Here is a 15,213-nt window from a genome sequence, read left to right as displayed (position 1 = left end):
ACAAAGGCATCAGAATAGAAGGACAAACCTTCCCATTTCGATTTGAGTGTGTAATTGTTTGAATACATCTCGCCTGCGCTCCAATAATGTCATCCTTGGTTGACACAGATTTTAAAGCCCTTTGAAAAGGTGGAATGTTATCAATCACGGTCGTGATTATAATGGGATTTAAGTGGAAGAAGCTAAGATTCAGACCCTTGCTGGGGCCAGGCTCTGGGACAGAGGAGGGAGGAGAAAGAAGGAAGAAGCCTGGGCTTCTGCCAGGAAAAGGATGCAGTGTGTAACCCTCATCCCCACATCTTCCCTGCCAAAACCAAAGATGTCCCAAAGAAGGACCCCAAAGCTCAATGGGAGCTCCAGCTGGAGCGAGATCCCCTCCCCCCAAAACCCATCTTCTTGTGTTCCTATCACATCGGACCTGTGGATGGTTGTGGCTCCCAGGGGATGGCTGGTCATTTCAGGAGATATTTTTGGTGGTCTCAGCTTCAGGGAGCTGGGTATACAGTTGGGATCTGAGTGGAAGAAGGACACTGCTGAACGTCTGACCGTGCACAGGAGGACCCCCGTAGCGAAGAGTTACCCAGCGCAATGTCAGTGCCGAGGCCAAACAACCCGGCCTCAGATCCAGAGAGGCTGAGCTAGAGATGAAGGCTGGAGGCAACCCCAGAAAAAAAAAAAAACAGCTTGAAGCTGCTTCCACGGGCTCTGTTACCCTCTTATTCACCAGCAGACCAAAGCAGGCGACAGGAGAGAAGAGAAAACAGGAGAGGAAGAAAGGACTCTTCGAGTCAAATTACTTTTTTGCCTTTTGATCTAAAACACACCTTCCTTATTACGTGTCAGAAGAGACTGGAAACCCAGCAATTTCTTTCCTTCAAGGCAAAACAACCCAGGATCGGCCGGTGGCGGGTCTCTGAGACTGTCCTACCTCTCCCTGACAAATCACAACACGACTTACAGATGTCACATTCACCCACCGAACCCAATCACATGCCCGGATTACCAAGGCAGAGAATTGTGAATTTCATTAAATATGTTAAAGGGGAAAAAATCAGCTTTGAAAAATAGTAATCCTGTCTTTCAACAAAAATATTATAGGAAGCTATGAATTTGGTAGATCCGAATAGGATGTTGGTACATGTTTTACTAAGGTAATATAATGGCACGCTATTATTAGATCACATTAATCATTACTGTGCCAACGGCGCTGACAGCCCCACTGAAAAGGATTGAAAGGCCTGGTAATGGATATAAATTACCCATTGTGTGATAAAAGGATTTTTACTAAGAAGGTAAGAATAAAACAGCAAATTTCTAATATAACTGTTGTGTAAAAACCAAAATAAAAGTAATCCATGGTCAGTAATATCCACAAAATCAGAAGTAAGCACTTTCTCAACAAGATAAAGTCACAATAAAAAAAAAAAAAGATATATTCAGTACAACGTAAAATTAATTTCTGAGTGCATAATTCCGCTATCAATTTCCGAGGTTGTGTAGTGACCTCTGAGGCCCATGGTCAGGGGGAGGTGGGCTTGGCTAATGAGATCTGAGGCTGAGTTTACAGAGATAGATCTCAGGGAGCTCGGATGAGGAGGCTGCGGGCATCAGACACAGCCACCTGCCCCTTCATTTGTGCTGTAAGTTTTTAGCAGCTTTGAGGCCAGGAAAACCCTCCATCACTGAGTCTGGGATCTTGAATTTGAGATGACAAACATGAAGCTGCTCTGGGACAAGTTTCCTCTGAGACGGGGCCAGGCCACGGAGCCAACCCGTGGGTGATGGGGCGATGGGCCACAGGTGGTGCCACAGCCTCACCAGCTCCTGTTCCACCTGCCAGCTGGTGGACAGCGACTCTTAGGGATGTCACACAGAGAGAAAGAAGTCACCCTTAGGGGGCTTTGCCCCTTCTGGGACCCCGTGCTGAGACTTCCAGAACATGTCTTGACACCATACATTCATCCCACCTAGAAGCCCTGGGAGCTGCACTCCATCCCAGGGACCCTTGAATCCAGAAGCTTCTCCACAACCCATCTCAGTCCAGGCTGGGGGAGAAGGAAGCATCTGGGAGAACTCTCACCCAGCGCAGGGGGCTCCAGCCCAGCAAGGGCAGCCTGGACAGCCCACACACTCACAGACAGACACCACTTCAACGAACTACAGAACGATGTTCCTTACCAGGCAAGTCTTAAAGCAACGGAGCTCCCTCCTGGCTGAAGGGTATTCTTAAAGCCGTGGTGGGCCGGAACTGCAAAAATAGGACGTGTTAGCAAGTCTCCGTGTCGGACATATCGACGTCAACAAGACAGGTAAACAGCATTCGTCCAAGGTAACCATTTGCCGGGCTAGTTGAGAGTCTAACAATATTTAATAGCCCCACTGCCCCAATTCATTGAGCAATTTAAAAATGGGAACTATGTGACCCTTGCCGCAATAAACCCAATTTGCTCAGCTCCTTTTAATGGGAAATTGCCACCTGCAAAAAGAGAAGGGGGCGGGGCATCTAACCATTTCTTGTCCAGATGGGACAGAAGAAGCAAGCCAATAAGCAAATAAGGCTGGCTTGCTCTCTCCTCTCTCTCTCTCTCTCCCTTTTAAATTCTAAAGGTTGAGAACTGAGGGGTTCTTTTTCTTTCTGATTTAAGGAGCTCCCTTCAGGAGACCACAGTTCCACCCAAATTTCAATGGGCCACAGGTGATCCTGTGTTCCAAACAGGCACTCCATGCCCAAGGCGGCATTCACTGTGTCCGAACCAGAACCAGTCACTGACCCAGGCTCTGGGGCTTCGTGTAGCATCTGTCCCCACTCCCGTACCAAGATCCAGAAAAGGACCAGTTAGGCATTCGACTTTCTCCTGTCTCATTACTGAAGAAAGCCTCGCAAGAGGAGCTCCTCCACTATGACACACTCGGACAGGATGGGGGATGCCTGCCCACAGGGGCCAAGCCAAGCCTCAGCCTGCCATCTCCAGTCCACTCCCTGGGTCCAGCCTCTCCCGGTCCAGTGCAATTCGGAATCCAATCATAGAAGGATTTTACAGGACGAGCAAAAGTTCCTTCTTGAGAAGTTACATTTGGCTGATGCCGAAGTTGTACATTCGGGCATCACAGAAGCGGAATTCCAGTAGGGACTCAGGGGCGTGTCTATGAATGGGAAACCAGAAGACACACTCGGGGAACCCGTGGTGGCAGCCCTAGCCCACGATGACGAAATCTGCACATGAAGCCACGGGCATCCCACAGTCCATCCAACTCCAACACGGATTTCTGGCAACCAAAAAGGTGTTGGCTGACTGAGTGTGGAAAGAATGTCCTCAAAGTGTCACAGGGACACTGCTGTCTGTAAACTAATTTCTACCTGCCTACCTCGAGACACAAAGCGGAAGTTGACAGACACCTCAACCATCTACAACAAGGTAAGAGATCACAAGTCTCTCTCGCCCCCTCCTTGCCTCTCCTCAGACAGATTAGCTTCTGCAATTTGTTTTTTTTTTTTTTCTGTATCATTCAAAGTTAAAATTGAGAGAGAGAGAGAGAAACAAATGCTTGACGCTGTGCTTTCTCTGGTCTGTCCCAGGGATGGGCACAGCGGGTCCCGGCACCCGAATGGCTCTGTGAAGACTTACTTGCTTTGCTCACAAGACAATTTTTAGGGAGGGGATTGCGAGAGGCGGGGTAGGGGAGGAGACTCAGCCTTATGGTTTGCAAAATTCTAGGATCATTCTCCAGGGGCTGTTCACATAAGAAGTTTTCTGGATGCCAGGAATGGGAAGAACACGGGAGACTTCACCTGGGGTGTCCCACATCCACGTGACCCCAGGCTTCCCACCATTGATCACATGCCGGCCATCTGCCTTTGGGGGCCGTGATGGGAGCTCCTATGCCATGAAACAGTCGTGGCCCCTGTGCAAGCTCTGCGGTTGCACGGGGAGCTGAGCTCTTGGGAGGGCTCTCACGAATGATGGGCGGGGTGGGGGGGGCGGTGTCCAAAGGTGGCTGGCCTGCCTCGGCCAGGCCAGGTGAGCCCCACAAGCTTCCTGCTGAGATAGCGGCAGAGCCCTTGCTCAGAGGCCATACTGGAATCTCAGGAAAGAAAATTGACTTAGTGCCACTGGCATCTTTCTGAACCATCTAGAGGTGACACCCACTGTCCCATGTCATTATGGCCACCGCAGGCGGGCAAAGGGGAGCACACCAGACCACTGATGCTCTCGATGTGGGGTGGGGAGGAAGGAAAACCCCAGCCCAGTAAGTCTGTCTCACTCAGTGAAAGAAAGAGCAGTCTTGGTGCAAGTAGGAACTTCCATTTAGAGAAAACGCGGTGATATAACCAGAAACAGGTCCCTGACGGGAGGCCTCCCCTCGCCCCTGCCTCCCACGTGGACCCCCGCTGAGGGGCTGGTGGAGTGGGCCACCCAGGAGACAGTGCCCACAAGCCCAGTGGGGTGTAGCTACCACCAGATCCGAGGAAAGGCAGGAAGGGGCAGATCACAAAGGCAGCAAAAAGCACGGCACGAGCCAAGGCCAAGGTGGGGAGCAGCCATGTCACCAAAAGAATCACCTCCACGGCAGGTTTCGGGGCCTGAAATCCCCCCGGCTGTACATGGATAACCCCTGCCTGTCCTGTCAAACACCTGGGGCCCCCCTTGGCCGGCGGCACCCGATAGGGAGCTCACGCCTCCTCGTTCAGTGAGCAGGGCCTCGGTGGGCACAGAGGTGGAGGTGGGGGCGGGTAAAGGTTCAGAGACCCTGACATGTGAGGAATGCGGGTTCTAAGAAAAATGCAGGGGTGGGGGGGGCAGCAACTTTGAAAAGGGGGAGGGAGGATAGGGTGTTGGGGGGGCTGGGTCTGTTAGAACCTAGGGCACTTCCAAGGCCCCTTCGAGCAACCCAAGGGAAGGGAGGGGGTGGAAAGCTCTGATAGAAAGACTTTGAAGAGAAGTGGGGAGGACAGGAAGACGGGGGGGCACAGACAACAGAAGAAAGTGGGAGATGGCGGGCAGCTCTGGCCTGGCCCGTGGTGGGTTGGCCCTGCGGCCCCAACCCTACGAGTTCTACAGGCCAAGCAGTGCCCACTCAAGGGCCCAGCCTGTTCGCTGAGCCAAGGCTAGAAGGAGAGAGCTGCATGGACCCCTCACCAAGGGATGGGGGCCCTCTCCTCCTTCCCAAGTCCTCCCAGGGGAGACGCAGAAGCTCTGATAACCTTCACGGGGTAGAAGCCCAGTCTCCCAGTCTCCCAGCACCCTCCCATGGGTGCTGAAAGGGAGGGCGCCTGGCAAGTCAAGACAGGAGCAGAGACGTAGCAACCCTGCCACGACCGGGGCCCTTGGCAATAAGCCCCAAGTTCGACGCAAAGACCCTTCCTCTAGACCAACATGTGGCCTTCCCTTGGTCATCACACACCTGTCTCTCACTCAACACCATGGCGGCTGGAAGGCCATCCTGGCAACAAGTTACCATTTGCCAAGGTCCTGCCAAGCACCAGATGCCATGCAGAGGGTGGTCCCTGTGTCTCCTGCCAGCTCACGGGGGAAAGGCTGTGTCCACTCACCTCCTAGTCCCTCATCTCTGGCAGAGGGCTGGAACTCAGCTGGGGGGGGGGGTGGAAGAGGGAAGAGAGAAGGGAAGGTTCCGGCTCCTATGGAACGAAGGGCCAGCAAGGGAGGATGGAAGAAAAGAAGGTAAAGCTGGTTCAATTCCCCTCCCCAGGTCGGTGCTCTGTTACAGTGTGGCCCCTGGAGCACAGCGCCTTCCGGGACAGACCGAGGACCGGCCCTCCCAGGGCTCACTCGGAGGCCCTGTGGCAGGAGTCCTGCAGTCCGCTGAGGGCTCTGGGCAGTCTGGGGCAGATGGGAGCCAGATAAACTGCTTTCCTTCCAGGAAAGCATCAGGAAAGGATTCTGCAGCGGCGAGAAAGCCAGCTGGACTCCCTCAGCGCTCCGGGGGAGAAGGGTGCGGCCAGTGGGACTCGTAAGTGGAGCTCTCTGGAGATAACACTTCAGCCCTTCCAGGACAGTGCCTCACAGTCCTGCTGTCCTGGAGGGAAGCCCAGAAGAGGGGCTCCAGCCTGTTCCCCAGCCTGCACTACCGTGGGGCCACAACTTCCCTGCCCAGTTCCAGTGCCTCTCCTAAAGCCCCATGCTCAACACCCTCCAGGCCCACTAGGGGACAGGGACCCTGCCAACAGCCGAAATGGACTTGCACGTTCCATTCCCGAGCACTGAGTGATTCTCTCTCTCCTCCTCTCAGAACTCTAAGGGAGGACATTGGCCCCAAGTAACAGAGCTGTTGTTCCCAACAGGAAAGGAGTCCAGGTGAGAAGTGCTCCCTGGGGAAGAGGCTCAGGGACTCAGTCTCATTTAGCCGTCACCTGCCAAGTGCCTCCTGGGTGCCAGACTCCTGTCTGTGGGGAACTTCTATTTTAGTGAGCAGCTTCCAATGAAAGATGAATAAAAGCAAAATATAAAGTTAGTGAATAATAGGCTCGAAGAAGAAAATAAAGCCAGGGAAAATGACAGACGTGGACAGAGATGGTTTGTGATAAGATGACCAGAGAGAGACCACTCTCACCAGTGACAACCAACAAAAAAACAAACAAACAAGCAAAAAATCCTGGATAAATTGAGAGAATGAGCACAGTGAAAATCTGGGGAAGAACTCTATGAGCAAAACAAACAGTTGGTGCAAAGGCCCTGGGGTAGGAAGGAGATAGTGTATTCCAGGAGCAGCAAAATGTTCCATGCGCCCAGGACAACATGGATGGTAGGAAGGAAATGGGAGAGGGCTGGCATTTCTTCTCAGACATGGTACGAATTTTGGGTTTTATTCTGAGCCATTGACAGGTTTTGAGCAAAGGAATAACATGATGTGATTTACATTATAATAAGGACCACGCTGGCTGCTGTGGGGAAACAGACCAGAAGGGCTGGCAGTGGAGCTCCCTATCACACCAGCGAGGAGGCTGCCACGGTTGTCCAGGTGAGAGACGGTGCTGGCTTGATGTGGGGTGGGAGCTACGATGATGGCGGGAAGCAAGTAGATTCAGGATGCATTTCATAGAGAGCCAAAGAGACTTGCTGAGTAGACACCAGGAAGAAGAGGGACCTGGCATCATCCTATGCTCATCACGGCCAGGGACTCTGATGACACAGTCACCCACTCCCAAACCAGCCCTCGCCAAGGGCTCCTGTGCAGTAAGCATGTATTTCTGATGCCTTGACATCTGGGACCTTACTGCAGGGGCAGGACCAGCCCTGCAGGGACTGCCCCTCCCAGGATTAGCCAATCCCTAAAGAGAGCAAATGACCCTTCTGGGAGCACATCTCTCACAGGCAAACCCACCGACCACAGCCCACGCCTCAATCTCCCCCTCCTTTACCAGGCACTCCCACACTGGGTGACTGTCCCCTGCCCTAATCACCCTGGGGTCAGATATCAGACAACCAGAGAGAGTCCCTCTAGCCTAGAGCCTACTGAAATGATCCAAACGAGCCAGTCCTACCTCTGGCCACCCTCTCTGCCAAGCCCTTCCTTCAGCACCATAGTGGATCATGTTTACATTTTCCCCTGGCTCCCTGTCTCCAGACTAGTCCTGCTACTTCCCTGCGCAGTCCCGCACGGCCTGGGGCACCACCCCCCTCCTCTTGGGAACTGTGAGTAACAAACAAGTCTTCCCAAAGGCATGCGTCTCCTGATCCCTTGGCTTCACCAAACTCTCAGGGTCACCTTGCAGCCACTGTCCCCTTCCTGGAGGGCAGGTCGCGCCTGCTGAGGAACGGTCTCCCCTTCTAACATCTGCCAGAAGAAGAGCTTGAGGGGCTGTGACTCATCAGCCACAAAGTGTCTCGAAACAGAGAAGGAGCACTCGGGATTCTGCGAGTTCTCTCCTCCATCCCCATCAGCACGCCCCCCGGCTCCCAGCACTGACCCACTACAGCCAGACCTGCAGACACAGGGCTAGCCCTGGGGTGGGCGTGTGTGCTGCGCGTGTGGCACACACATATGGGGGGGTGCCAGCTGTCACCCCATCGCAGAGCCCCGCGTCATAGAATGCAGGCTATCTGTCACATGGGATGCTACAAATATTCTAACACAGAGTGCGTTGGGCTGCCCAGACATGCATCCAAGAGAAGCCTCTTCTTTCATTTTAAAACAAAGGTAACTTTGATGCAGGAGCTATCTGATACCTGTTCGATCTAAACGCTTTCAGGATTCACAGATATCAGATGCTCACAGGAACCTGAGACCCCGCGGTATCAGCCCAGGCGCTGGGATGATGAAAGCAGAGCGGGGAGGCTTCTTCCCGTCAGCCTGTGCCCCGGTGCATGTATTTTTACATGCTTTAGCATGAAAAAAAGCCAAGATGCTCAGAGCCAATCAAATTACTTCCCTGTCTCTTTAATAAACAAATCCATGTGCACATTAACAGTGTTGAAAATTCAATTTAAACTCTTTGTCTGTTGCTGCTTACTCTAAAGATGGTCTTTCTTAAACAACAGAACACCAAGGAGTCGTTAGTGCTCTCTCTTCATTACTTCAAAAAACCAATCATTAGACACCAGAGTATATACGTAATTAGAAAATCACTTCCTTTGCAATCCAAGCTAAGTAGTTTACATACTGTAATTACAGGGACAAAATCAATTTTTAATCATTTCCCTGATTGGGCTCATCAGCTCTGTGGGAACATTGTAACCTGCTTGTTGTGCAAAAGCAACATCTGGGCTAAAACAATTACCCTTTGTTTGCTACAATATTCCTTAAATCTTTTTGCTTGCATAAAAAAAAAAATGAAAACACGAAGACACGATATTTGGATGTCTTTTTGTCCTTGATCAACATATATCCGAAAGTTCTTCTTGTGACGTGAGTTTAATGTTGCCCGGAATTTACGGTTTAACAGTACACATCCAAGGAATGTATTTTTTCAGTGAGATAAAAGTATCTGATTGTTTTAAAGATCCATTCAGCTGCCTAATTGTTCCATAGCTAACACATGGTATTCAAACAACCCACACATTACAAAAGCTCATCTGGGTAATCATGGGCAACTATTATTGCGATGGTTTACACTTTTCTAATACAAATGAATGGATTTTATCAAAATTAAAAAAAAAACTAAAAAGCTGAGTATGTGTGAAAAATAGTTGGTATGAATTGGCAAGGCGAGGCTAAGCATTTTGTTCTCTTAATAGGAAATGACCTCATTTACACTGGAGTAATAATTAGTACTGCTTCACTGACAGTTAAGAAAAAAAACTTTCCCAGTATAATAAGGCAGCATCTCCTTTGTTAGGAGATCTACATTGATTATTAACCCTTGCCAAGAAATTCCAAGTTTAACTCTACGTTCCACTGGGCTCACGCTTGCTGGCCAAAGAGAGAAATAGTTGTTTTGGAACCCGTTGCCTCTCACCCAGATTTCCCAAGTTTTGCATCGGAGTTTTTCAGCGACAATCTGAAACACTTGGTGTCCCCTTTGAAGACACATGGAAAGCACCCCCCACCCTCCCCCAAAGCCACAAGAGTCCCCCCCACCCACACACCCACACAGTGGGCCCTGGCACTCCCCCGGTGGCCCTGGTCCCCCCTGTCCTTTTGAAGTTTATTGGCTTTGATTTTTGCTTGCAAGTCCCCCAACCTACAATTAATTCATCGTCAAAACAGCCCTGAGAAGGAGAAAAGAAGAGAGGGAAAGTGAAGGCGGAAGGAAAATGATTCCTGCCGGTCTCTCAGGCCGAGCCGAGGGTGCAGGATGGAGACAGGAAGACACGAGCCACTAAAGACATGGAGTTCAAGAAACCGCCGGAGTTTATGCACGCGCGCGCGCACACACACACACACACACGCCCCACTTCTGACCTAACCGTTTCTGAACTCAGGAAGAGCGTCGGCTCCCATCTACCAAGCCCTCACTGCGTGCCGACCAGAGCTCTACATCCTGACCCACATTGCTCCAACCCAGGGAGGACACTGCTGCCAGCGCGGTCATGGATGGATGGGAAACTGAGGCACCCGCTATGCAGGAACTGGCCCAAGGTAAAGAGCAGGTAAGTGGGGGGGAGCCAGGGTCTGAATCCCTGATTCGGTGACGCATGCAGCGTTTCCCAGCACCAGCAACACCTCCCGCCACACAGCCTCGAAGAGCCTGGTCTCTGGGGCAGGCGTGCTTGCCCGGGGCCACTGATCGGAGACACCCAACAGCCCCCCTGTCTCTGTCCTCAGGAGCATGACTCTGACAGGGGATCCCACAGCTCATCCCGAAATGGGGAATTCTGACCCACCCTTAGGCCGGTGTTCTTAGGGTAAGAAACACAGACCAGATGCGCATGTGTCCTACAAGGCTCAAAACCTGTGTCACTGGGCACAGGTCCGGAAGGGGTATCCCAACCCTGCCCAGAGGCTATTTTCTCTGAGAGCCAAAGCCTGGCAGCCTCTCCCGATGTCTTTGCCCAATCTGGCCCTGTCTCACCCTGTCTCAATGCAGGTCCCGTATCAGCCCAAGACTCCATAGGCTGGCACATCTGAGACCACGTTGGCCTCCAGAGAGGCAATAATGCAAAGAAGAAAAAAAAAAAAGAAAAAAAATACCCAAACTGCAAATGCTTCAGGCTATACTGTATCCATGCACGAATTAAAAATATTTATCCCCCTACAGAAAAAACTTCCTAGCATCATCAAATCATACAGTGTCTACGAAGTAGCTTATCTTGAAGAAGAAATGGAAAATAATTGGAAAGCACAAAGCGCCTGTTTTCTTTTTAATCTGTACTCACTGCAGGTACTGTTGCCGTTTGGGTAGGGTCTGGCAAACTGCTGGATTATCTGCCACCACACAAAGTTGCCCCGTCCAATCTGAGAGGCACTGACCGCATGTGTTTACTCAGCACCTGCAAAGTGCCAGTGCAGACTGAGATGATGTGTAGGCTTAAAACACACATCATATCTGGAAGAATGTAAAATGTTTCATTTATAGTTTTGATACTTTTTAACCTGTTGACATGATAATATTCTGGATGTACTAAAAAATAGAGTCTTAGAATCAATTTTACCTGCTCCCTTTTAACCCTTTTTAATGGGGCTACTAGAAATTTAAAACTGTATGCGCGGTTTGCATTAGTGGCTTCCACTGTGTTTATCTTGTATAGCACCCAGTGAGGGCTCAGCAAAACAGCGGGCCATTTTGACGGCCAAATGTAGCCATAAGAAAGTCATTTGAGCCTGGGTGGCTCAGTGGGTTAAGCCTCTGCCTTTGGCTCAGGTCATGAATTCAGGGTCCTGGGATTGAGCCCCACATGGGGCTCTCTGCTCAGCAGGGAGCCTGTTTCCTCTGCTCTCTCTGCCTGCCTCTCTGCCTGCTTGTGATTTCTGTCTGTCAAATAAATAAAGAAACTTAAAAAAAAAAAAAAGAAAGAAAGTCACTTGTTTTCTGAAGCAGGTTGTTAGAGAAACTGTATTCTCATCAACATTGCGACATAGGGGTTCTGGAGATCATCTCTGAAGTCAAAGGGAAAGTTGTCCAAGTTTCAACTGAATCACTATGGGATCTCCTCCACAGGTGGTGCTTTTCTTCAATGCATTTACTTTTACCTGTACACAACTGATTATTCAAGTAATAATATGCTCCCTTCTAGAAAATCTAGAACATATGAGATATTACAAAGAAGATAACAACAACCCATAGTTCTAGTCAGCTGGTGTGAATGCACTGATATTTTGGCACATTTCTTCTATTCTTCTGTGTGTGCACGTGTGTGTGCTTGCATATATATGTGAGTTTTATAAACACAGCTGAGAATGCATTGCATGTGCATCTCTGATTTCGCATGTCCTAAAACCTCAAATCTGAAACATAAGTAGGTGCCACTTGGCCATATGAGAACAGAGGCCATTGGCCGAGGTGGCTGAGAGTCCCACACATATTACAAAGAGAGAGCATTAAGAGAAGGAAAGGATAAAGCACATGGTGGGAGGAAGTCTTAGCTAACAACATTATCGGATGAAGAACCGGTGTCCAAAATCTAGAAAGAACTCTTAAAACTCAACAAGAAGAAACAAACAGCCCCATTAAAAAGGGCCGAAAGTCTAGATGCCTCATCAAGGGAGATCTACAGATGGCAAGTAAGCACGGGAGAAGCTCGCGCTCGACATCGTGCGGCTTTAAGGGAATACAAATGCAAGCAATAATGAGACACCGCGACACACCTATTAAGATGACTGAAATCCCAAACACAGACCCCAAATGCTGGCAAAGACACGGAACAACAGGAACTCTCGTTTGTGGCTGGTGGGAATGCAAAATGGCACAGCCACCTCGGAAGACGGTTTGGCAGTTCCTGACAAAACTAAACACACTCTTCCCATCAACCCAGCAATCGTGCTCTTTGGTATTTACCCAGAAGAGGCGAAAACTTACATCCGCACAAAAACCTGCACACAGATGTTTATAGCAGCTTTATTCACGATTGCCAAAACATGGAAGCAACCAAGACTTCTCTCCGTAACAGAATGGATAAACTGTGGCACCCCCGGACAACGAAATAGTACCCAACAACAGAAAGAAATGAACCATCGAGCCATGAAACGACATGACAGAACCATAAATACATATTACTAAGTGAAAGAAGCCAATCTTAAAAGACTACATCCTGTGCGATTCCAATTCTGTGACATTCTAGAAGAGGCCAAACAAAGGAGACAGTTAAAAAAAAAAAAAATCTGTGATTGCCAAGAGGCAAGGGGGAGGGAGGGATGGGGGGGGTATGGGGGATTTTTAGGACAGTGAAACTATTTGGTACAAAACGAGAGCGGTGGGTACATGCCATTGTACGTTTGCCCAGACCCACAGAACATACAACACCAAAAGTGATCTTTCAATGTAAACAGTGGACTTTAGTTAATAATAATGTAGGAATGCAGGCCCATCAATTAGAACTAAGGTACTGCGCTAACATAAACGTTAATAACAGGGGGAAATGTAGGTGGGGAGATACACTCAATATCTAAAACTACTCTAAAAAAAAAAAAAAATCCTATTGCTTTAAAAAAGAACACAGTTAACAGGGAAAGAGCAGCTTGGAAGCCTAGTGAGCCTCTCTCCCTGAGCCAGAGTATTTCCACTCGTGCAGATCAGGAAATCTTTCTAGTGTTTAGAGACGAGGATTCCTGCGGAAGCCCTCTGGCCTCTCTTTCTCCAACGACTCGATGTCTAAACACCTCTCAGGGAGTTTATGTGGGCTGTTCTTCAAAAAGCGCGCTTGGACTCGGCAGAGATCCCGATGGCTGGGGACCCCACTCAGCCCCTTCCTTCCTTCTGTGCACGTGTTCTTTGTTGTTCTTACCGGTTCATCTCACAAAGTGACCTGCCACGGGACTCCAGAGCACAGTCCAGGTCAGCAGGCCCGCACCTGCTTCTCAGGGCACAGCTCCTCCATGACAAGGGAAAGGACCTCCCCCAAACAATTTCCCCTCCTCCAGCTGGATATTCCCGCAAAGCCCCATCCTTGGTTCTCCCAACTCCCACAGAGAAACCCCAATGCCTCAGGGAGTACTGGGACATGGGTGGGAAGTGGACATGAGCCTCCTCCCCAGCAGGAATGTGAGGGCTGGGAATGTTCCGGGGATCGTGGTGGTGTCTTCCTTTTTCTCTCTGGGCATACAGTGCCATCAAAATGCTGCTGTCCCCCTGAATGGTCATCTCTAAATCCATATTAAGTTTGGCTCTCCATGTCTTCTGGAGAAGGCCAGGAAGAGTCAAGGGTGGACTGATTTAGAGGTCAAGTAAAAATATTTCACACTGTCTTCCTGCGGTTCTTAACAAGAAGCAACAGTAACGGGCGAACCATGACTCCCTCAAGCATCCCCTACTCTACAACAAGGAAGGAAGGAAGGAAGGAAAGAAGGAAAAGAAAGAAAGAAAAGAAAAGATGACAAATGAAATATAATAGGGAAAATCTTCAGGAAAATTCATTCTGAGGGCAGAACCCACTGGAGAGCATATAAACAAAGGCCCCCAGACAGAGAGATCCCCAGAAAGCCTGGCCAGTTCAGCAGCCAAATGCATGCCCCCCCGTTTTCTCATGGTCAAGTTCCTACTCCAGAAGATTCAAACCTAACAACTGACAGAAAAGGAAAAAAAAAAAAAGTCCTTTCCCTCTCATCTTCCAAGATTTTCCATTTTGGTAAAGATCTTATAAACATTCTTAGAAAGAGTATATTCTCCCTCCTCTGCCCACAGGTAACAAGGGATGGCAGATGTTTCAGAAACAGCACATTATAAAAAAAAAAAATCCAATGTCACTAAAACCAGGATGGAAAATGTTTTATACATTAACAAACATTGTAATGAATTTGCACAACCCTAACCGACTGTATACCCAGCATAATGAAACGGTCTCCATCCTTTCAAATGAAAAATTACGTATGCTAGCGCATTGCTTTAGAAAAGCATTGTTCTTAAAAAAAAAAAAAAAAAAAAAAAAAAAAACCTGCATTTTTCCCAGCTACCATGTAATTTGTGAGATGCATTTTTAAATGTTCTGCTGCAACAGCAGCGGCTGCATCAGTCAGATGATACCGAGAGATAATTCACCAAACCGTCACATGATCTTCCATCACTCCAAAAGACGCGAATATATTGCCACAAGCTTTGGGAATAATGGGTGCACCTGTTTACGGTGTCACCTCTGTTTGCTAATTGTCTCCTTGAGCTACATTTTACTTCTAATGCATTTATTTTTGACAGGCAGTGTCTATTTAGAAATCACATTACTTCAAGTGCAATTGTTCTTTTGTCTATCAAGTAAATGAAGTGTTGTTATACAGATTTCAGGTTCTGATTAGTAAAGTATCAGAGCCCCAAAAAGGTCAATCAGTTATTTACCTGAGGTAATAGAAGGATGACAGACATCTTGAATATTCTCCATCTCATGCTATAGGCAATTTTGTTATAATTTCTCAACTCAGGGTAACTTAAATATATATTTCTGGGGTTGGGAGGCTTACAAGACACTCTCAGAGCCCCCGTCGAAAGACCCGCATCCATGCAGAGCGGTAAACAGTTGGGTCTTGTGCTTACACGCCTAGGTGTCCCCAGATCAAATAAGCAGTCCCTGGAAATGCCAACAAGTGTGGCCAAAGGAGCGTGCGCGTTGGGTGTGCGAACCTATCTATTGGCATCGATGAATTCTTCCATTAAAATAGATATCTTCAAAT

General features: G+C 49.0%; 1 protein-coding gene across 12 annotated transcripts in view; it reads right to left on the bottom strand.

The window, feature by feature from the left end:
* ZNF536 (zinc finger protein 536) overlaps positions 1 to 15,213 on the bottom strand; it is a 423,689-nt gene that overhangs the window by 368,656 nt on the left and 39,820 nt on the right. For 7 of the 12 annotated variants that reach the window (XM_082711302.1, XM_082711296.1, XM_082711300.1 and 4 more), the window contains one exon: positions 2,179 to 2,248. The exons of the other annotated variants lie outside the window; for them this stretch is intronic. The gene's annotated coding sequence lies outside the window, so the exon portion shown is untranslated. The remainder of the gene's footprint in view (positions 1 to 2,178; positions 2,249 to 15,213) is intronic. 12 annotated transcript variants of the gene reach the window in all.

The sequence above is a fragment of the Mustela nivalis genome, assembly GCF_964662115.1.
Source record: "Mustela nivalis genome assembly, chromosome: 18".
NCBI classification, from domain to species: Eukaryota; Metazoa; Chordata; class Mammalia; order Carnivora; family Mustelidae; genus Mustela; species Mustela nivalis.
This window is presented reverse-complemented; position numbering and strand designations above follow the sequence as displayed.